The sequence below is a fragment of the Eublepharis macularius genome, chromosome 9, assembly GCF_028583425.1.
Source record: "Eublepharis macularius isolate TG4126 chromosome 9, MPM_Emac_v1.0, whole genome shotgun sequence".
NCBI classification, from domain to species: Eukaryota; Metazoa; Chordata; class Lepidosauria; order Squamata; family Eublepharidae; genus Eublepharis; species Eublepharis macularius.
Genome location: NC_072798.1, coordinates 54,770,558 through 54,795,272, shown reverse-complemented (window position 1 = coordinate 54,795,272; position 24,715 = coordinate 54,770,558).

Here is a 24,715-nt window from a genome sequence, read left to right as displayed (position 1 = left end):
TTAGTTTAGCTGAAGGAGGACTACCAACTAGCTTACATCCTGCTAGAAGTATACACCATTCAAAGTCACACAACACAGCAAGTGTGATGCAGTTGAAACTTCATCTCTTGATGTCCCAGGCTGTTCAACATCTTCTGCTGTACCTGCTATCATATCATCCTTTCAAAAGAAGCTATTTACATTTACTCTTGAAAGTGGAGGCTGAAAGATTTCCTTATGCTGCTGATCTTAGTACACTGCTCATAGCTTATGTTCTGGATACCAGTTCCCTAATAACAGGACATTAATCATGATCTGAATATTTAAATTGAGGAAGTTTGGCCAAATCCACACTGAAATAGAAACCCAGAAGCAATTAACCCCCCCCCCACACACACACACACTGTTGCTTTGGCAGCTAATTGGTTACCTGGCAGTTTTGGGGCAGAAATCCAGTTGAACTCAGCAGGGAGCTTCCAAAAGCAGGTTATAGTTTACATTTGATGAATATATACTGCCTTCTGAAGGAGGACCTCTATATGACCATTGAGCTCAGACTCTAAAATGGATTGTTTTTGTGGAGATTACAAGTTAACTCCAATGAAACTTGATTGTATTTGACAAAAGACATCAGAATGTAACAGAAGAATATATTCTGTGTAACATCTCATGCTCTTTAGACACATACACACACACTAAAGTGATTGTTTGTTGATATATGTTTGAATGAGGTTCTGGATGAGTCTGGTCATGCCTGATTCAGATACAAGTGTGCACTTAAGATGCTGTGAGCCTCTAGTTTGCTTTCTTATATCAAAATAGGTAACTTCTAGCAAGAGGTACATCTCAATCATGTTTTGGTTTCGTTACCAGGTATAGTACATAAGTAATACTATTACAGAATCTCTGCTTCCATTCTAAACCTTTATTATGTTCAAAGCCAGAACTGTGGTGTGGCCCAGAGAAAGCCAGCACCAGCTGAATCATTTCAGCCAGGTTCCTCTTGCCCACCACTACTGGGGTCCCCAAAGACACTCACCAGGCCACTTCAGGGGAGTGAAATGTCCAAGAGGGCAGCAGGGGGTGTGATGCTGCTGGGAGGAGCAGCAGTGCAGAAAACTTCAGCGACAGCAAAGAAGCTACTGCTGAGATGAGCAACTAGCCGAAGAGCTATTATCACCAGCAGCAGGGTAGCAGAGTGTGCCACTAGCCCTCACCTGCTCCAGAGGTGTGGCCAAGCCTGCAACATCTGCAATGTCATCAACTGGCACCATAGAGCAGCCTGTGGCAATAGCCCCCAGCAGCTTGGGGGTGGGGCTTGCGGCTGATGCCAACAAGGAAGTAGCTGTGACCGCCAGCTCAGCCCAAGCCCTGGCAGGCAGTGCTGGGGACAAGAGCCCTAACAAAGAGGAGGGATGGAGACAGGTGGAGGCTATCTGAGGGAGATGGGGGCAGGGCTAGGGCAAGGCTGTGTTGCAAACCCTAGGCCAAGTGTTAAACCTCACTCTCAGAGCAGGCACGTGGGGGCTCTGTTGGGTGTTCTCCAGGAAGGGGACAAAAGGAGGGCTCAGAACCAGGGAGAACAGGAGGATTATCTCTGAGCACCAAGAGCAAGGTGTGGAAGGTAGCTTCCAGAGGTGATGTAACACCAACCCCTCCCTTGCCTGCATCTAAGGTCAAATGGGAAGCTGTCATTGGGGGGAAAGGTGTGCTTGACAGAAGCTGGCAGGTGGCCCACTAAAAGAGGGGCAACCTTGGGACCAGGTAGGCCATGGTGCCAGACTGCAGACATGCCCACAGAGGAGCCTCACATATTAAAACATAATTATTCAGCATTCTTAATATTAGCTCAATCAACAGAAAATCATACCAACCATTATAACTATATAGCTCATGAAAGGAGAACAATTACATGAGTCTAAGCAAGTAACTTACTCAAAGATAAGAAGGTCCCATGCAAGGAGCACCTTCTAAGAAGCTTATTAATTCAGCTTTTCATATTTATAGGGTTTCAGAACCATCTCCTAACAATAACTGACTGCCCCTCTTGAGAAGGGCTCAGATTCTTGGCAAACTGATTATCTTATAACTTCAAACACCATAATTCATTCTTCCTACATTTTATCTTACCGAAGTCTATGTAAAATTAGTGATTACAAGTTTCTCATACATATGAATAACTTTTGGCCCTCAGCCAAAACACCCATCTTGAATTATATCATCAAGTTCTGTGGACATTCCTGCCATCCTTAGATGTTCTCTACACCTAGGCATCTGTACATATTGGTGATGGGTTTGACAGCTCCTGTAATCTACGCAAGGCCATACAACTGTGTTACTCCTCAGTTTCATGACCTTCTCCAAGATTATTCTGTTCTAGGCCTCTAGATCCCTTTGTGGCATGTATAACTATGGGGCAGGGCTGTTTCTGGGTGTAAAGACATCTCCTATGATTTTCTTGGTTGAATCCAGCAACAGTCCCCTTATATTTCTATCCATGACAATCAGTATAGAGTTAATGCCCAACAACAATTGTTCTACTTCTATAAAAGGGACAGTTCTATTAAAAATGGATAACACAAGGTAAGTTTCTAATGATTCAAGATTTTTACCTACTCCACAGCATTTCTAAATAATCATAGGCCTTCAAAGAGATTTTATAGGCCATCAATTTCCTGCTCAATACAGTGAATTTAAAACTAGAAAATACCTGACAGATGGCTGTCCAATCTCTGCTTGAAAACTTCCCTCCCAAGGTAATTCATTTTAGTGTCAAATTGTCCTTCCCATCTAGAAATTTCTCCAATGCTCTGCTGAAATTTACCCTTGTGCCATAAAAACTAGACTTGCCCTCTGGAGCAGCAGGAAGCAGTTCTTTGCCCTCTTGTATAAAAGTACCAATACACTTTACAACATTGCAACATATTTTCGGGCCCATTCCAGTCAAATTACTTTAATGCAGTTGTGGACCTAGGGGAACATCGAGGTGGATGTCTTAATCTATACAACTGCCAATAGTATTTGCAGTCCCTTAAACACTGGCAAATTGTGCAATACAGTCTGTGTTGTAGATTTATTTGACAGCTTGTAGCTGAGGGTAGAAATACCTGAACTGAGAGAGAGAGAGAGAGAGAGAGAGAGAATAGTGTAGTTCGCTATTTTCCATCTATCAGTTATTGACTAACAGTACAATCCTAAGCAGAGTTACTCCAGTCTAAGCCTGTTGATTTCAACAGCACAAACAACTAAGTGCACCTTATGGTCCAAAGAATCTACCTTACCCTTGATAGAAGAGCAGTGCAATATTATCTCAGCAAAAGATGGCAAGGAAGAATTTATTTTAAAGTTTTGCTCAAAGATGCTCCTTATTCATTGTACAATTCCCCTTCTTATGTAGATCACTTGAGGATATACTCTGCATTTGGAAGGAGCATAGCTAGAAACCATTTAGAATATTCTTCTAATAGGAAGAAAAGAACACTAGACTGTGATGAAGAACAGAAAATGTAGCTGAGGTGATGAAATTTTATTTGTTTGTTTCCCACCTTTCTTCTCAATGGGGACCCAAAGCACCTTTCCTCCATTTCCTCTCTCACAACAACCCTGTGAAGTAGTTTAGGCAGAGGGAGCCCAAGGTCACTGAGCAAGCCTCCATGGCAGAGTAGGGAATTGAATCTGGCTCTCCCAAATACTAGTTCTAGTTTGTCATTCTAACCAGTACACCACACTGGCTCAAGAAAGGTTAGCTTGCTAAGCTAATGAAATTCAGATGGTATACCAAAGTAACCTAATGCTTAATGAGGGCCAAGGTACAAAGTTATCCCAATGGGGAAAAAATCAGTTGTTTCTGGGGGGAATTAGTACTCTGGGTCCTTTTTTGCTCACAGGAAAAAACAATAAATGATAATTTTCCTTTGGGGATATCATAAACCCGACTGCCAGTGACAATGTCTCAAAAAGGACAAAGGGACAGAGCCACTAACTCCTGCATTTTTGAAAGGAAAGTGCCCCTGGGTTCTGGGTTTAAATATCACTCCCTATAGACAGCCACTAGCAATGGGCACTACTGTGAGGATGAATTTTAATATAATGAGCCACATATCCCCACTGCATACTTCTTCCCATGGTATCACAAGGTCCCAGTTCCTCCCTTAGGACATTTGAGTTGGCATACCTCAAATAAAGCAAATAAGGCTACCAGCCAATGTCAGAGCAAGGTAAGAACTTGATTACTTTAGTCCTTTACTTGGTCTCAACTAACTTTCTTTCATTTTTGATAGCTAGAATTCACTTGAGGTTTTAAAAATGGCATTGTAATGTATAGAACAATGGTCCGTTTCTGTTTGTAGTTCAGAAATCCATCATCATCATGGTACCATGAGAAAGTTGTCAGGATACAAGTGGCCCAAGGACAGGGCCACACTCATCCTGAACAATAAACCAGCTATCTTTCAGCATCTGGTTAGGGGCCAGTGGGTTAGTCAATGTGCTGCTATCTGCCCACTCCTATGCTACAGTTCTAGGAAACAAGGTGAGAACATGTACGCATCATATCATTACTGGACACCAGTTTAGGGCTCTAGAAAAGAAAGCAATACTACTTTTGTTCATGATAAAATCTAATAATTAGGGTCCAAGTACTATTTTAGAAAGGGAGTGTTCACCATCCGTAGTAGAAGCAAGTTTGTCCCACTCATGGTCAGCAAGTGGGAGAGTGAATTCTCCATAGTGAATTCAATTTTTGTTCAATTGGTTGAACTGTCCCAAAGCAACTTCAGTAGAAATGTAACAGCATGTAGTGAATTGCTGGAAGACATCACTGAAGAATGAAACTCCAAGACTCTATACTCACCTGGAGTGTAAATAACAGTGAGAGATACTTTTAGTAGGAACGCATAGTGTCAGAGTGTAGCAGAAGTTCAGATTTGAACGCCTAGTTTTTATTTTCCTGATTTCTTTAATAGCTTTGATTCAATGAGGCTGCTATCAATTTAAAAAAAAACAGGAAATTTTACCTAAAGCTATGCAGACAAGAGATTAAGTAGGAAAGCAGATAGACATAAAATCTATAGTTCATGGTTGCAGAACTATTTTGAAATCTACTTGGTCCTGGGTCTAGATCTAATCCACACCATCTTTACACATGAATAAGTACCTATGATGTTTGGTTTGGCTATGTCAAAAAGCTCTGGAATAAGTAGTAAAGAATGGCTTTACAAATATAGTTTTTACCTGGCAAAGTTCCTCTGTTTTAAATAAAAGTGATCAATGTTTAGAATGCAGCTTTTGTAGTTTCTTAAAATACACTGATGGAAAATCTATTTTGCCACATGGCACATAGCCCACCCTCTGATGCTTATTTTCAAACTAAATTGTTTTGCTCTGCACAACCTATTGTTTCCTTCTTTTCATTTTTCTTCAAAACAAACAATACTGCATTTAGAGAAGTGGTATTTTTAACTGGAAAAAAAAATTAACCTCATATGTGCTTCAGGCCATGGTGCAGCATACATCCTGCTATGTCTACAGATGGCTCTCATTTGGATATGCATTCAGTTTTCCGCATATCCTGTCTTTCAAGTTACTGGAAATTAACAAGTTGCCCTTTAAGAGGTGTAGAGGGGAAATGGACTGATACTGCATGTGCAAGGACAAACTCTTCACAATCACAGTTGGGCCTGGACAGGCTTTTACTATAAATCCTGATCTATTACATTGCCTTCAAAGACCTTTGATACTGACCCTTTTATAAAACAGAGGGTTCAACTAAACAAATGATATTGGTACATGTCAAAATCATACTATCTAAAGGCTGTATCCAAATAAAACAAAGCAGGGCAGTAAACTGACATGTGAAGATTTGCCCCTGCTAAAGTAAGTGGCATGAATGGCCACCTTCCAGCAGTGAAATGTTCTTTCAGCAAACCAGTTTGCTTCCGGGAACAATTCAAAGCTGTTCACAATCTGGAACTGGGGTCCTTGAAGGAATACTTTATTCCATGGGAATCTGCCAACTACTTAACTAGTGTTCTGTGTATACTCTTGCTCTCAGAGGCTACCTGAATGTGCACCAGAGCTTGGAATTCTTAGCAGTGGTGCCTCCACATAGAAGCTTGCTTGGTGCCACATTTACAAGATTTTAGGTACCTGATGAAGATGTTTGCAATGGCACTGGGCTGATAGGGTTGAGCATCAACTTCATGACGTGTCTGGCGGAATTGGAAGAAAACATGGCCAGGCTAGAAAGAGAAGCTGTCTTTGCACTCCCAGAGGCTATTAAAGAGTTGAGCAGAGGACATTTAGGGTCTTGGGGAAACAGTGAGCTGAAGGCACAAGCCTCCACAATTCCCCTAGATGAAGCCAAGAGTGAGCTGCATGCACACTTACATTGGATTTTCTGGGTATTTGATCCACAAGGATGGGATCTACTTTGGGCCTCTGTAATTCTGCACTTGAGGGAGTTGAACTGAAGTGGCATCTATTTTTTCTGCAGCTGTATGCTTTCTGTTTCATTAGTTGATCTGCTGAGACACATCTATTTCCTTAGTTGATCAGCTGAGGACTCATCTGTTTCACTAGTTGATTGGCTGAGGACAGGTTAAGTTTCCTTAGTTGATTTGCTGAGAAAACTTGCAAGTTTTTTTTAATGCACCAAGGTCGCAACATTGTAATATTGTTGTTTAAGTATGCACACACAACATCTAAGTCCATTTTTAAAATTTCTCTTGAAAGGTTTTTTTAATGCACCAACGTTGCAACATTGTAGTTTAAAAACATTTTAAAAAGAAAAAACTTGATTGGTTACTGTTCAACCAATAAAGAAGCAGGGGGATAAATGGGAAGGTGAAATGAATTCAGATGTTTCCTTTGGATGACTCAACTTGTCACATGATTCTATTTTCTTGCTATAGCAACCCCTCATCTGCCATTGGCAACATCTGTTTTCTTTTAAAGGCAGATAGTGAAATGAAGGAGAAAAAAACATATCCGTTTGAGATTTTTGAGTTAAGACTTGTGTTTCTTTGTGATTTGGTATCTGACCTTGAATCTTGTGAACTGATCTTGTGATCAGTTCTTAAACAGATGCAGCTGATTGCACAGGTGGAAAAAGCAGACAATACAATTTGGGCAACTTTCAAAGAATGCTATTAATGGTGTGAGGGAACAAACAGCAAGTAAGACATACTTCACACAAGTGGGTCAGTATAACCTGACAATAAAATAAGCATATTGTCTGTTCTCCAGTAAACGAGGTGATCTAGTTCATGGGTTCCTAATCACTTTGAATCTGTGAACACATTTTGGAATTTTGAGACATAAGTAGGAATGGAAATCTCTGAACCCTTATATCCCAATCAGAAAATAGAAAGGGTGTTGCAAAGATATAATGCAAAATGTAACCAACTTGATTAGAGCAGGGAAGAAAGGGGGTAGGATATGCAGAAAAGTAGTGAGATAAGGATCCAGTATCCATGTTCTGCTTAAGGAGGGGGGTGTCAATTGTTCTGAATTTGAAAATGAACTCAAATTCAATAATCTGGAATTGTAATCTCCCCTTGATGCTTCTCTGTTTGAAAATTGCTACTCTTATGAATATCTTTTGCCACCCAACCAATACACCCATCCTTGATTTGTATCTACACCTTCTGTGAAGTTGTACATTCCTGTCATTCTTAGACGCCCTCTGCATCTGGCCCTCAACACATTGTATCTTTTGATATAGGTTAGATGGATCTTCTAATCTACACAAGGCTATACAATTGTGTTATTCTTCTGTTTCGTGCCCCTTTCCAAGGTTGTTCTGTTCTTGGTCTCTAGACTCCCCTTATAGCATATCTAGCTATGGGGCATGGCTAGCCATGTTTCTGTGTGCAAAAACAGATATCTATGATTTTCTTGGTCAACTCCAGCAGCTGTTCTCCTATAGTTCTAGCTATATTTGTAAAGTAGCTCCATTTCCATTTGTAAATTTCATCTCCAAGAACAGGTCCCAGGTTTGGGGGGATCTTGGAAGATATGCTCACCAATGGCCCTGCTACATTGTCCTCATGACTGAATATGTCCTGAACTCATCAGTGAATACATATAAAGGAGGTGAAAGCAAGCCAGGGACATTCATTTGCTACTTGATAGAAACTTCCATTTAAAAGTCAGTGAAAAAGAATGCCTGTTCTTATACAACTAAAAAATTCTGTAGTGACTCAAATATTCGAGCTGGTGTTAATGAATACTTGGATCACTGTAATATAGCAACAATGAGCATCATTCGATCTGTCTCATGGTAATGGAGGTCCCACACCATTACAGCAAGCAGATTCAGTCAAATATGCGTGTTATTTTTATTTATTCACATTCTACTGTTGTGACATTTCTGTGACATTCAGGATGTCCTTGCATATTTCCTTCAGTGCTCTATTTACCCCACCTTGCATATTTCCTTCAGTGCTCTATTTACTCTGCATATTTCCTTCAGTGCTCTATTTACTCCATTCTCTGTGACTTATCTTTTTATTTCCTTTTTTTTTTGCCTATTGAGCTCTCGGCCATATACTGGCAACTAACTGACTAACCCCCAAGTGGATTTGTCCACTAAAACCTCTAGATTTCCAAATTGAATGTCATACCTCTGTACTGATATTTGATTAAATTCTAGCTAGCTAAAGATTCTATTACTTACAGTGTCTCAGGCTGTGGCTACTAGAATTAATAAACAAATTTGGGATTCTTTTTCCTTTTGAAAGTAGGAAAACCACTCTTTGTTATCATGTGGCCTTTCAACTCAGGTAGCTGTGTTAGTCTGTGGCAGCAAAAAGAAAAACGAGTGTTGTTGTGCAAGACAAACATTTATTGTGGCAGAAGCTTTTGTGGCTTAGACCCAACTATCAGATGCTTCTGATGAGGTTGGTTGTAGATCACAAAGGTTTCTGACACTGTAATTCTTTATGGTACTTCCTTTTTGCTTTGACTGGCTTATAAGACTTTTTAGCAGATTCCATATTTGTATGCACAAAGGTCATATGAAGGTAGCCATGGTCATTTGAAGAAAACACATATGAAGTGAAAATGCATTTTCTTCATTTTATAATAAACTTACTATGGGAATTTGAGGGTATTGTATTTTATCAGTGTATGAATGATGGGTAAAGTTGGATTTTCAAGACTGAAAGCATGCTTTATTTTCCTAAAATACAGCAACAAATAACCCTTAACAAAACTGACCTCAAGAGACTTTGTGCAGGACAAGGTACTAGGAAGTTTATAAGGCAAGTTTAGGATTGTGGATGAAAGTGTTTCTTGAATTTCTAAGTTTGCATAGATGTGAGGGAGTCAGTTTTGATGGTTAGATTGAACTGCTGTGATGTGTGCCTTTTGATCGAGGCATTTCTTCATTGTAATTTTCTTCAGGAAAAATTCTATATATAAACAGTCTCTTTGACAGAAAGTAATTTGGGGATTTGTGATACTTTCTGTTTGGGAAACCTTCATATTTATATGTTGCTGTTTTGAGACTGAAGATAAATAGTTTTATAACTTAGTTTGTGTATTTAAGCCAACAAACCCAAGATGTACATGCAAAAGGGCACATGTTCTCATCAAAATCTTTGAAAATGTAAAGAAATCATAACAATTTCCTGGCATAGCCTTACTCTTGTGACAGAAAGCATATCTTAAAAAATAAACAGCATATTGGACACATGCAATCGTTCCCACTTTTATGAAACAAAGATGAATTCTTTGTGGTTACATATAGATTTTCTAAATAAACAAATGATTAAAATCTTAAGTGGTATTTCAGGTTTTACATCATTGATATGTGTGGTAGTTTCAAACCAAAATGGTGAGCTTAACCCAAGGAATGATGATCAGTGCTTGCCAGTTGTTTGTGTGAAAGTCTGTGGGGCCGATTTCTTGCATTTGCGGTCCCTACAACAGATGAGACACAAGGAGATCTGTGACTGGGTCTTCTCAGCATCTTTTAAAAGCCCAGTTATACCTGCATAGAGTTCCAATTTGGATCGTAGCGCAGGAAAAAGGAAGACACCTTGGCCCACACTTTGATCATCTCACTAATTAAAAAATAGTGTCGTTGTAGCCCTTTACAGAAAAGACATGGAGAACAGGCATGTTCCAGTCTATTTTTCCTTTGGAGTGCTAATAGTAGTGTGGTGGAAGAAGGTTTTGATTAATGAAACTATTCAGAAGCATGAGGATAACTCCCCCTCTGCTTTCCCCATGTGGCCCTGATCTGCCCATACAGCTACAACTGACCTTTTAAAAAGCTGAGAGATTCATAATTTTCACCCTGTCTAGTTTGACTCTAAATCATTTGTTCAATCAATGCTCAGAATAACATGCTTTTGCAACCCCAGCCGGAAGGAAGAGACAGACACAGACTTGGAATAAAGGGCCGTTTATTAAATGACCATAAAGGTAATGCACGGCAAGAGCTAACTAAGCGGTACAGGTCAAGCCCTGGGGTCAACTCCGGACCTCCGCCTTGACCTGTCTGGGCGAGCCCCACGCCCCCGGGTGTAGGCCATCCTTTGAATGGCTGCAACCTGGGCTGCCAGGCCATGGATCCCCATTGAAGCACCTGTTACGCCCCAGCCGCAAAGCATGAGGGGAGGCCTTGTATTGAGGATCCCCGCAGGTTTCTGCCAGCGTACGGTAGCCACAACCATGCATACCGCCCTTAATGGCAGCCCTGTCCCCACTCACGGGGAAGTGCCACAGGGTGCTCACCAGCCCGCACCCTGTTCCCAAAATCTCCTGCCAACTACTAACTAAACAGCACAACCCAACAATAACTCAGAACACTGCCATTAGTGCAAGGTAGGCAAAAAAAACCCCTTCCCAAAGGCCAATCAGGGAAAAGAGGGAAAAATCCTACCTGGCTCTGGACCCAGCAGCCGGCTATTCCTGCACTAAAAACAGGGTGAGGTGGGTGGGCCGAGCACTCAAAGAGACTGCAGCTGGGAAGAGAGGAGCTGCCTGAATCAGGCTCTTGGCTCCGCCGCCCGGCTAAGCCCAGGATGCCTGGGAAGGGAGCCTGTCTCCTTTCCTCCAGGGCGGGGCCGCAAAGGACGGCTCCCAGCTTAAGCTGCATTCTGCTGCTGCTGGGAGAGCCGCATACTCAGGCACTTTTTAGTGTTGCACTTTTTGTTCAATTTTGGAACAGGGACGATATCCATGCATTCTGTTTTCCCTTCTTGCTGATCATCACTGGGAGATTGAGAGGGATCTTCAAGTCCCACTGTACTTGTGGATCTCTACATCAGGCAGATTGACAAAAGAGCAAGTCTAAGCATGTCCAGTATGGTGTAGTGGTTAGTGTCAGATTAGGATGTGGGAGACCCAGGTTTGAGTCCCCAGCCTGCCATGGAAGCTTGCTGGGTTATTTTTGGCCAATCACACAATCTCAGCCTAAAATTCCTCTCAGGGTTTTGTGAAGACAAAATGGAGGAGAAACATACAATGTAAGTCACTTTGGGGGCCATGGGGAGAAAGATGGTGTATAAACAAACACCTCAGAATCCTACTCAGGTCTATTTTCTCCCAAGAAAGTGTTCTTAGGGTGGCACTATCAGTCTTTTAATTAACATTTTGAAGGATAACCAAAGTTTGAAGGATTATCCAAAATGCACTTTTATAGTTTAAACATCACTAATGTATAGCATTCCATTGAACTACTCTGCTCTGATGAATTTGGCTCTGACAGAGCAAGGCTCCTCACTTAGCCGAAGGGAGCTCATTTTATTTTTTGAAATTTCTACTTTCATAGAGCTTAAAATATATCTTACAGGTAAATGAAAGGCTGAGCTGAAGTGGGAATAAAGGGAGAAAAGATGTCAATAAGAGAAAAATATTCCCCCTAACTTGCAGCCTGCAGGAAGTTTGTCTCTTTGTTATTTCTTAAAATGGATGCTTGGAACCCACGGGGATAGTTTTGTTTCTCAGCTCTTGGAGTCATGAAATTTATCAAGTCTCTAAAGTGTTTTCAGGTAATGAGCCATTGTGCTGAGGCAGCCCATGTAATAGGGAATTGAGGATACTAGAGCCAACAGAAGGGGACATCAGTAGTGCCTTCATGATTGGAATTTGGAGTGGAAGTTTGAAGCCAACTCACAGGCTTAGCAGAGGTTGCCTCAACTAGGCTGTAGGTCCACATCTGAAGTATATATCACCATCCAGAAAGACTCCTAAGATCATTTAGTCCAAAATCAAAAGTATCTACCCCACTGGAAATATGACATTCCTTCAGTGCTGCTCTCTTGCACTTACTCCTTTAGCCCTACATAGCCCAAGTTTCCTCCACTAAGGCTGATGTGGACATTGAGGCAAGGATAGGAAACAACCAGCCTCTGTCTTACCTCTAGTGTGGACAAGGTGCAGCTGCTCCATTCATAACTGAAAACGAAGGAGATCTGACAGCTTTCCCAGTCACCCATGCACTCCAAGGCAGCTGTACCAGTTAAGCAGCTTCATTGAAGCTGGCTATGTGACATTGTAGGAAAGAGGAGACAGGCTGCACTGGAAGAGTTGGAAACTACCAACCCAAGCCAGGTTTAAATTAAGTCAGCCTTGTAAATTGTAAATCAGACAGTTTTAATAGATCTAAAGTTCATTGTTTGGTGCCAATGATTTTATACTCTGATTTTTCAAAATGAACAAAGCCTATTTAAAACCAAAACATTGCTTCATAACCCTGATCTCTAACTGCAAGTACAAGCAGTTTTCTCATCTGTGGCCTTACTCAAGGATCAATATAGTCTGATGTTTAACATGTTAGACTTGGATCTGGGCAATTTTGGTTCAAGTCTCTGTGTGTTCATTGACTCAATGGGTGGACCAGATCCAGCCACCATTTCTGATTCTCAGTTCCTGCCTTGTAAAATTAGAATGTAGCTGGCTGGCTACGTAGGACCATTGTCTAGCCAAACAAGGCAATGTGTTTAAATTATTTTGAAAAGCAAACTTATATTAATAATGATAATAACAGCTTACCTTAGAAAAAGTATATGATGTGTTATAAACTATATAGAAAGGAAAAGGGCACTGGGTATGTATTGATACGGCTAATTCTCCAAAAGCTTAAGTATTGTATAAAAATTTTGAAGATATTTGAGAACTTCGGTGTGTTTTATAAAGTATACTTTCTGATTTCTCCCCTTTTGCATAGAAAAATGTGGAATTACAGTTTTTTAAATGTATTTTAATATCCTTGAAATATTCTTGCAATACTAATATTGCTGGGGATTAGCTTTATCAGTCTTTCCACACAAAGAATTGGGTATATACTCAGAACAGAAGTCTAAAACAATAATATCCCCAAAAGTGATTTTTTTCCCATGATAATCATTGTTCAGTTCTTTAATACTAATTTAGGAACAGCACTTCTATCTTCACTCAGAGAACTCTACAGGCATTTGAACTATTAATTCAGCATGTTTTACAAGAAATATGCTAGTGATTTAAACCTCTGCTACTCACCATTGGGAACACAGATTCTGGCCAAGGATATCAATGGCAAATGCATGGTCAGAAGCCTGTAATTTCCATGCTTTTTGAATAAGCAGCTCACAATAAATGGAGGCCTTTCTTCATATCAGCAAGAAACTTTCATAGAACAAATTGAGCCCTCTGCTTATTCCAGTGGAGTGGGAGGAAGACCTTCATCTTCATTCTACAAATTACCTTTGCCTGTTGAACGTGAAGGGGCACATTGTCTAGATTTAACAAATTATCATTCTGCTTATTTACTAAAAACATTCTTAGGTGATGAGTGCTGGCGCAGCAATGCCATACTGCCTGGCAGAGTGCTGCTGGTGCAACCTCCTTGCTGGAAGAGGAGGGGGCAGCCCTGGAGACATGGCAGGAGTTAGTTGGCTCTCTGAACTCCCCCTCCCCCAACAACTGTGCAGAATTATGCCTATAAAAACAGTAGTATAGACCATAGACCCCCCCATTGAGTCCAAGAAAAGCAACCACCCCACTAGCCACTGTGCCTCTCCCAGTGTCCTGAGGATCACAGGAAGCTGATGGGCACGACAGTAGGCACCCATTGGACCCTCGCTGAACTACCAATGGCCAATGCTGGCACTTGGGGGCCATTATAAATCCTGGTCTGTGTGGAAGCAGGCCTGATGCCATCTTGTGTGGCATGGGGCTATATGCTCAGCTTCATGGCTAGGTCTTAGCATCTTGCACCTCAGTGGTGGCTCAAACGCACACTCAGGAAATGGGAGCACCATACAGGAGCACAACTCACTGAGGAGGTTACTACCTGCAGAGGAACATCACACTCCATGAACTTGATTCCCCCCACAGAGGGTTCCCTTTCCTGCCAGAAGAGTATGACAACAACAACATTTGATTTATATACTGCCTTTCAGAAGTTCACCCCCTAGGGCACCACCTGAGCTCTACCCTCTGCCTAACTGGAGGCCTTCTTGGCTTATCCCTGATGGCTGACCAAAACCCAGCCAGGTTGGGATGCCAGCTTCATGTCCATCTGGGTACCCAGGGGTTAGTGACCAGATACACATCCCCATGGTGCACTGCATTTGACATGTTTCTTCCCAGACAGGACCTTTCTTGTGATCTGTCCTTGTATCACTGAGCACCAGCATTCAGAATCTACATGACAACAGCAAGATCGGCACACATCTGCAGGGGATCCCCACCCATCCTCTGAGCAGTCAGTCCCCTTTCCTACCACTATCCCATAGGGTGGGGTCTGTGCCACAGTAGCACCAAGATGCAGTTCCATGTCCATCCTGATAAAAATTGGGGATGCATTATGTGGTCTGGAGGCTCTTACAGTGCCTGGACCTGCCATTGCAGTCTTGTGTGGTTTGTTGGCATGGTTACAGCAGGCCTAGTGGGCAGTGATTTGGTGATGGACTGCCCTTTTTAAAAGCTTATAAGTGCTGTGCAAATAGCTGAAGAACTGTGAAGGGTTACTTCTTCTCAGAAACTTACAGCCTTGAGTAACAGGCCACTCCAAGAAATCTGATTGGGTAGCATGAGCTGAACAGAGAAAGACTTCTGAACTGGATGCCAAGGAGAAGGGAATCTGATTTCAGCCCTAGCTGAGAAGAGTTGAGTACTGACAGTTTCAGAATTCAACCCTGGCTGAGAAGCTGTTTAACACAGACAAGAGAACTGGGGGAAAGCTGACAAATTTTGGAAGTAGGTGAAGACTCTCATTCGGGCCAGAGAAAGAAGCTAGATCTCTAGTGAGAGGAGAATTTCCCTACCCAGTTAAACAAGGAGTTAGCTCTGAAGAGTGCAGAGATCCCTGGTCTGGTTTGGTTAGAAACTGCCTTTGGAGACCTTAAGAGTCGGTTAAACACTGAAGACAAGTACTGGTGTTTCAAGAGAAGGGGTTTGAGTACTAGAAAGAGGGTACCAGCCTTTTGGAAGCCAAAAGTATTAGAGAATACTCAAAGAAAGTGTACTAGGGTGTTTGGGGAAACACTGGCACAAAAGCCTCTCAACATGAAATCCTGTTTCAGAATCCCGAAACAGGAATAATTAAAGCTAGCAGCCTGTTGGAACCAGAGTTACCTGAAATATATCTTCCTCCTTGGGGACTGCAGTCTTGGATTTGGAGACCTGCAGTTCATCCCTCCATGAAATGAAAATCTGAAAAACAAAGAAATTTCAACATATTTATTATGAACAATTTCACATGAAGAATTATTGCACACGAGCACTTTGTTCTCTTAGGAGAGAGAGACTATTTGCCTCCGGATTTTATATTTCAGTGGTACCCATTGTCTTACGCTTTCCTGAATATTTATGATTGCAGCACTTTAATTATACTGGATTTCTGATACTGTGATTAACCTTGTATTTATTGTACTGGGTTTTCTCTACAGTGATTTACTTTGTAAATGTGATGTGGTTGCTCCATCTACCTTCTAGAGAAGTAGTTTGATTGTGATGTACAGAGAATTAATTATACTGATACTTATGTTTGTATGTTGTGAATAGCACTGAGTAATTTAATTGCAGTATCCACTATAGGCATCTTTGTTTGTGATTGTTACTCGGGGTTGTTGTGTTTTTGTCTTTTTTGTTGCCCCCGGGGGCCTCTTTGTTCTTTTGGTTTAAACATGGAGCCCAGCCAGACACCCCCAAGGCAACCAAGGAAGTGGCTGAGCAGAGACAATCAGCAAAGAAGCTTCTGCCTCTCCAGAGCCCAGCTGAGGGGCAAGAGCAGCACTGGCAGATGGAAGTGGGGAAAGCCCAACTTACAGGAGAGCCTACACAGCTCCAAGGGGAGGCTGTTGTGGGAGAAAGTGTTATGACTGGCCAAGTGCCTGGGAGGAACTGGGAAGCTACCAAAGGAGAGAGGGCATGGTGGTGTGAAGGTTAAAAGAACCACTGGGAAGTGATTGAAGAAGGCTGAGCATGTGAGGTGGCAAAGGACCCACTTAGGGCCAATTCTACAGTTTGGAGGTCTTGTCCCAGTCTGAGGCCAGGGAACATGGCGACAGCCCTCATGGCTCAGGGAATCCCCTACAACTGGGAAATGGACTGTGTAAACTGGGCAATAGTGATCCCTGCACATTGGGTGGTTGGCTGCAGCACCAAGGTCCTTTCTGTTAGAAGAGGAGCACTCAGGTTTCAGAAGGGGAAAAACCAAAGAGTTAGGAAGACAGAGAGGTCAGGGCATCTGTTTACTGCTCTGATTATCCTTTGATTTGTAGGTTGCTATTGTCATGACAACCTCCTCTTTCTTCTTTTCCTGGCTTTGTGACAGCCACCATCTCCTTCTCCCTCATCTCCATCTTGCAACTGTGAATGCAGGATTTACCCTGCCATCCATGTCCATTCTTAGATTAGATAGGTAGATAGGACCTATCTTTCCTCCTTTCCCATCAGAGTATGGAGTTCCTATAATAAAGAACTCTTATTTCCTTTATACATATAAACAAGTATATGCTTTGTTGTTTTTCTCCTGCACACATACCAGCCAGCAGAACCAGCTCACCTATAATCATGCTTTCACTGCAAAATCCAAATCCAAAATCCAAGTGCTGTTTGCCTGTCCCCAGCCAATGAGGTTTTCCTTTAGGGTACAGTCCAGTAGGGCTACTGTTCTGCCACGAACTGGCTACCTCCACCACAGCAGCCCTCAAGATTTTGCTGCCTGACTCAGAGTCATGGTGAAAAGTATTATCAGGCATATACTGATCTCCAACAATACTAGTCATATATATCTGTTGCAAGTTTATCTATTAATACAATAGCTGGAAAGGCTGGATGACCTAGTGATTCTCTGGGCCCACATGAATTAGAAATGAAAATTTGTCCACAAGATTTGGACAGAAGTCAAACAGTAAATCAACAGACTATTTATGAATTATATTTTATTCATTTAATAATTGGATATATACCAGCCATCTGCACTAAATGTGTAACAGATGAGTTAGATTGGAAAGGCAGTCCTAGTGGTTTGACAGATGAGCCTAAAAGTTTGGGAAGCTTGCATGTTCCAAATACTGAAGACTGGGTTATAGAACGTCTAGACTTAACTTTTAAGGAATGAGTGACATATATGTAAAGCAACACCTTATATAAATTTAAAGGAATATGAAATGCCTTTTAAAATGCTTTAGTTATAATACTGTTAATCCTTAATATTTACAGAAAAAATCTGGGTTTGATCCCTTTGTTCAACAATGTTATATTCATTTGACTATATATATTAAAAACCTCTCCTCCTCTGCAACTTTAAAAATATGTTCCATGCATGTACCTGAAGCTGAAGGGGGGAAAAATTAATTTCTACAGCATTTCACAATCATATCCTTTAAAGAAGAGTGATTGACCATTCTTTTTTATAATCTTGCATTATTTATTATTTGTTAAGAACATCTCTATACCACCTCAGCATGAAACTTGCTTGAAGCAGCTTACATGTAAAGTACCATATTTAAGTCTGCATTTAAAAAGGAGCCTTAAAAACAGATATAGTACAGAGTAAAACATTTAGAAGTTTAAAAGGAGTCTCATAAACAGGCTAGAACAAACTGTAAAAGATCAGTCACTGGGTAAAAAGATCAGCCTGGGTAAAAAGGAATGTTTTAGCCTGGCTCCTAAAAGAGCCATGTCTCTGATCACCATCCCTTGCCTCTGTAGGCAGGAGCATAAAGGGCACAGCGTGTGAAAAAGAATGTAGCTGGCAGGTTGGCCAGTAAGGGAGGTAAAGGTAAAAGCAGTCCCCTGTGCAAGCACTGAGTCATTACTGACCCATGGGGGTACGTCGCATCATGACATTTTATTGGCAGACTTTTTACAGGGTAGTTTGCCATTAGGCCAACCTTAAGCCATCTTCCTGAACCCGGCTTCCGCTGGGATCAAACTCAGGTTGTGAGCAGAGCTTGGGCTGCAGCTTACCACTCTGCACCATGGGGCTCCAGTAAGGGAAGAGATGGCTTTTTAGTACCACAGTTCTAAGGCATTCATAGCCTTATAGATAATAACCAACACTTTGAATTCAGCCTGAGCAAGTTGTATCCTTGACATCAATGAATTTCTGGATCAATGTATATTCTTTTTCTTGATATAACTTCTCATGTCTCTTTTTTATAATTTATCCTGAATGGTGCTTCCATGACTACACAGCCCAAATACCTCCAAATGTTCTGAAGGATTTTGAAATCATAGCAAGAAAACATAATGTATATTCATTGCACCCCCCTAACATGGCAAGAAAACAAGCAACAAAATTATTGCCCATGTACTGTTTGTTCAAGTGCAGCATGTTTTCTTTCGTACAGCTAAATTGGAGTAGATGGAGTGTTAGCCTATAGAGTCTTATGGGTTTTGCTTTCCTCTACTTACACTTGAACACCTGGTTGTTTTACTCATATCTTTCTCACCAGTTGCAAATCGGGAACGGATCATTCAGTGGTATGTTCAGATGTATCTGAATGAATTCATATGTTTCCTTTTGTATGATTATGACTAGTTGTCATATGATTATATTTTCTTACTATGGCAGCCCCCACCCCACCCCGATCTGCAACTGGCAACATCTGTTTTCTTTTAAAAGCACATAGTGAAATGAAAAAAATCAGTTTGAAATTTTTGAGTTAAGACTTGTGTCTCTGTGTGATTTGGTATCTGCCCTTGAATCTTGTGAACTGATCTTGTAATCAGTTTTGTGTTCAGTTCTTAAACACAACACACACACAAACACATATAGGGTAGGTGGGTATGTAGACCCCTCTCACATAAAGACACACACAAGCCTTTCACAGCCCTTGTTACCCAGGCAGGTAAAGGCCAGGAGTCCCCTCACCCCTCACCTGTCTAACCTCCACTACAGCAGGCAGAGAGCCCTGACCCAAATACTCTCATTGTCCCATCTCCTCTTCCAGAGGCTCCATCGGACAGGCAGCCAGTTTCCTGTATTTGCCTCCCATCACCTAGCTATAGGCAAGAGCTATTGGGAAAAAAGAACTCAGAAGTTACTTTCCCTCAATATATGTTGCCACCATTTGGACTAGGTCCTTTTCACATGACCCAGCCCGGATTAAACCAAACAAAAATAAATTCTAAGATATAGGAGTGAATGGATTTTAAACTAACAACATACTGGGGTTAAACAAGAAAGGTTTCAAAATAAAAGAACAGATTAACAGCCAGCTATTTTTCTGCTGCCTTTCTGAGGGTCTCAAACTCTCCTCTTCTCCATCTCTCAAAAGCCCTCTTTTACTTCCAATGGACTCTAACTCCGATTGGCCCAGTATTCCACCCATTGGCTGTCTCTCAGGAGAGGTGGAGTTGGAGCCAGTCCTGTCTAGAGGTGGGCACAAACCGCAATAGGAACTAAAAAACCCACACGAACCAGATCAGTTCATGGTTCAGGAAAACACGGTTCGTGGGGCTGCGTTTTCCACGAACCCCATTACTTTTTTGGCCCAGTTCATGTGATTCGTGAGCAGTTCATGACCCCAGACAGGATGGAGCCGCAGAGGGGTGTGTAAAACTGACAGCCCTGTTCCCTTTCTGCCAGCATGCAGCAGAAAAAGGGGGCTGTCAGTTTCACACGCCCCATGCCGGCTTCAGCCCATCAGCTGAACCCAAGGCAGGGTGAATGAAACTGACAGACCTGTTCTCCTACCGCCGGAGCAGGAGAAGAACAAGAGCTGTCAGTCTGACAGACCCCGAGCCGGGTTCAGCCCATAGGCTGAGGCTGGCACGGGGTGAGTGAAGCTGACAGCTCCCGTTCTCCTCCCACTCAGGCGGAAGAACAGGGCTGTCAGTTTCACCCATGGGCTGAACCTGGCGCGAGGTATGTCAAACTGACAGCTCTCATTTCCTCCCACTCGTGCGGCAGAACAGGGCTGTCAGTTTCACTCACCCTGCACTGGGTTCAGCCCATGGGCTGTACCCGAATAGCACAAAACAATCCTGGAAACTTATAACTATTTAAACATAATTTTTTTATATATTTTTATATTTTTTTAAAGTGCAAGTGCTATAAATTAATTTAGTGCATATTCATACATACAATAATTACAATTCATCAATTATAATAATGACAATTCACCTCATGTACAAGCAACTAAAAGAAATACTCTCCAGTGGAAGGACGGCAGTAACAGTCCCTGTGCAAATTCCACCGGAACAACCGGGTACAAAAAAGTTCTTGTCCAAAGCTCGTCTCCGTTGTCCTTCTTTATAGCAATCATTTATTTACCAAATCCTTCCAGTGAAGAATTAGCCGTGAGAATCTGGCTGGTGGAAAATTCCTCCCCACGCCCAATCTGGGGCAGGCTATACTCCACAGATTTCGTTATATCTTCATCAAGAGCAACCACTATGGCATATACATGGAGAATTCACTGGCTGGACATCCCGGTGCAGGCGGCAGTGTTTTCTATCTACCTCACACACTGACTGTTATATCACACTACTACCTATAACTAAACCTTCCTATAATGCCAATTAAACTTAAGAGATCTAGTGAAAATGTTTTTAGAACCTTAAGCAAGTCAGGAAAGCAGCAATATATAGATCACATACAGGGGAAAAACAACACAGGTAGTGTTAGCAGTAGAATTCAAACCCCAAAGGGAAGGTGTTCTTGAGGTAAAAGCCTGGGTAAAGTAGAAAACACCTGAAGCACTGAGTGTGTGGGGAAAGGAGCATTGGTTATGACCAGAGCCCTCCTGAGGTAAAAGTATAAGGTAATGTAAGATGGACCTGTAATAAAGATCCAAGGCAAAGGCAAAAAACCCCCAAAGGGGGTGGTAGCAGTGGGATTCAAACCTCAAAGGGAAAGTGTTCTTGAGGTAAAATTGCCTGGGTAATGTAAAGATGACCTGAAGCTCTGTATGTGCAGAAAAAAAAGGAGCGTTGGTTGTAAACACGTGCCTCTTGAGGTAAAAAATTAAGGCAATGTAAGGAGGAGGTCCAAGGTGGGTAAAACAAATACTGTACAGTATGTATTTTAGCTTCGATTTTTAAAAATGTGTTAGAGTTTTGTTGTTGTTGTTGATTTTAATGGTTTTAAAATCTGATTTTATTATATATGTTTTAATTTGTTAGCCAACTTCTGGTGACCCCTGATTCCAAATGCAATATTACAATACAGTCCCACTGACTTCAAAGGATTTAGAAGGGTATAGCTCTCCCTAGGACTGCAATGTTAGTAGCTCTTTAAAGCAGTGAGCATTGTGCCTGTTCTATAGCTGAGTTGTTATAATTTGCTAACGTTTTCTAGGCCTTCAGGCAATTTTGTGCTCCAAGGATATGTGATGAAATAACTGTTGTCACATATCACACATATGTCCTGTCATGCTGTGCGGCACAGTGTTGGAGATAGTAACGTGGAAAAACTGTCCCAGTGATTAAAAGCAGTCATACTATTACCCTCCTCCCCCACCCAACATTTTCCTTTCCAGCACTACTATCTTTGTAGGTTCTGAACTCTTTGCTTCCTCCATCTCTTACAGTATGTCACACTTGTCAGTTCTGCATGCCTCTGTTCTTCTGGTCACCAGCCAGAACTGGAACTGGAGTGAGATTTCCTGCCAAATTTTTGCTGACTCAAGAGGTTTTAATGAGCTCTGGATAAACATCCATATTTTAAAGGTTTATCCAAACTAAAGCTGACCTCTACAACTTTTGATGTCTGCTGTGTCAATGCTTATCATTCTACCACACAGTATTCTGCCAGCTTAGGGTAGCTTGAGATCCACAGTTGGTTCTCAAGCTACTTTATTGCACAGAATAGCTTTATTTCAGCCAATATGAGTGTTCATTTTAATTTGATTTTTGCTAGTGTGCCAGTTCCAATCAAGACTGCTACCACTATACTTATAGTTTGTAATTGGTCAAGCCTCTATATTATATAGGGATGATTAGGAAACCATATTATGGTAAATTTTGCAATCAGATCTTGTTTTTCCCCTATTGGACTTCTCTTTCCATTGAATCTTGATCCATAAGAGATCTGATGGGCAGTCTGAGAAGAGTTTACACTTTTTGGTGTTTTTATTTTTACCACAAACACTGGGAAAAAGATTCTGCAACCCAAAATCAAAGGATTCCAGGAAAAGCATGCTCATGTTTTGCAAACTAGAACAACAAAGAACAACAACAACAAAGACTAGGAAAAACTGCTTCAATTTTCCTCTTTGTGTGCTGAAGAGGGGAGAGAGAGAGATAGCTTCTACGTTTTCCAGAAGACAAGGAGGCTAATTTTGAGGTAGAGTCTTTTTGATTCTTTGGAAGTGTACAATTACAATTTTCAGAGCCATAAAACATGAAAAAATAGAAGCCCTTTACCAGCTGAAGCTCTTGTGGTTTCAGGCTGCTTCCCCATTCCCTTCATTTTTTGCAAGCAAATGACAAATGGTTTTGAAAGCACTTGCAACATATGGGCGCACTTTCCCCAGAGCCCCTAATTCTTTAAGTTGTGGAAGTGTGTGCACCCATAGAACTTAATTTTTCAGCCTCATTTGTGCACAGTCTCCATGGTGAAGAATTCATTCTTTAATTCTTGAGTTCTCAAAATTCTACAAAAATTCAGTGGATAATCATCAGACTAAACCCCTTGGATTAAAATGAGGAGATTTAATCCTAGTCATGACAGAGCTGAGGGCATTTGGTCATTCTTATTATACAAGTCATCCTTTTCCAGGTTTTCCTTATTTGTTCTCCAGTATGTACTTACGGTTTTTATTTTAGTTGGAACTAGAGATGGGCACGAACAACAAATTGGAAAAAAAAGCCATGAACAGCCCAATCTGCTGTTCTCGAACAAGCTGTTCATGAGGGCCCATTCTAAATGAACAGGTGGTCATTGCAAGCTTCATTTGTTGCTGTTCATTGCTGTTCATCAAGCCAGACAATCTGACACCTGCAATCAATTCCCTTGGCAACTTAGGCAGGGATTGTCTCTGTTTGAACTCCTTCTGTTGCCCTGGAAACCCCAATCTAAGCCCAATTTAACTTGATAGGCAGGTCTTCCTTTCAAGTGTGGAGCTCCAAATTTGTTACAAGGGAGCAAAGAGCAGGGGAGAGGGGGGCTCCCACTCTGGTTTTGCAGACAGTGGAGAGGGAGAAAGTTGCTGTTGGCATTTTGATAGAGAGAGTGCATTGGAGCTTGAATTTTCTTTGTGTGTGGTGGGATAGGGATCTACCCCTTCAGGTTCCAGGGCTGCTGCCAGGCTCTGGGCCAAGCTATTATTTATTATTCGTACCTTTCCTGCTGCCTGCACAAGTAAGGTTTCTGAGAGTGGTCCAGTAGAGATCTTGACTTGGATGATGGCTGGAGGAGAGCCTGCTGGCCCCCACGAACAGCCAACCACTCGTGAACAAGGCCATGTTTGTGGTTGTTCGTGAGTCCCTGTTTGTGGATGGCAACGAACAACGAACATCACGTTCAGTTTTTTTCCCTGTTTGTGCCCATCTCTAGTTGGAACATCTTCAAGGCTATCTAAAGTGGAATATTTCATTCTGCTTCATCTTTTATCAATCTAGTTTATCCCAAAAATATGCAATGATTCTTTCTTGAATTTTTACTTTATCTTTAAATGCTAACTCAGATAACAATGGCAACATTTATATGTAAAGCTAATGAATAACAAATAACATACAGTGAACTGAAATAAATATGGTGGCTGGAGTCATACACTGCTCTTTGGGAAGCTGTGGTTAGAATAAAGAGTTCATATGAGGTCCAAATCCAGGAATTCATTTCAAACACATGATCTGTGCCATCACAATGGTCTGACAAGGGGCTACACATGTTCAGCCTGTTATACCATCAGAAACAGTCTGCATTGCTTATCATCCAGCTAGCGATATACACAGACAGAAGCCAGCTTCTGCATTTGTTCATTGCCAGTTGGACTAGACTGATGGAACATATCCCTTTAACAGAAGACAACGGGGATGCTCTCTGTGCATGAGGTTTTGGATCATTTCCTAAATAGCTACAGTTTTAGAAAAAGGAAAATGAAACCATTCTGGTAATACCCCTTCTACATCTTCTGATTTTCAGTGCTCAGAAAGAAGATAAGTGTGGGCTGAGACTGCATGGTAGATATAACATTTCAGTTTAGCACATTTCCTAATAAAAATGCACTTGTATAGAAAAAAATCAATCTCAAGAGCCAGGTATCTTATTGATAGTTCATAAATATTTCAGCAACACTTAGCACTTTTAAAAGTGTTAAAGGTACCTTATAAATCAATGCAAAAT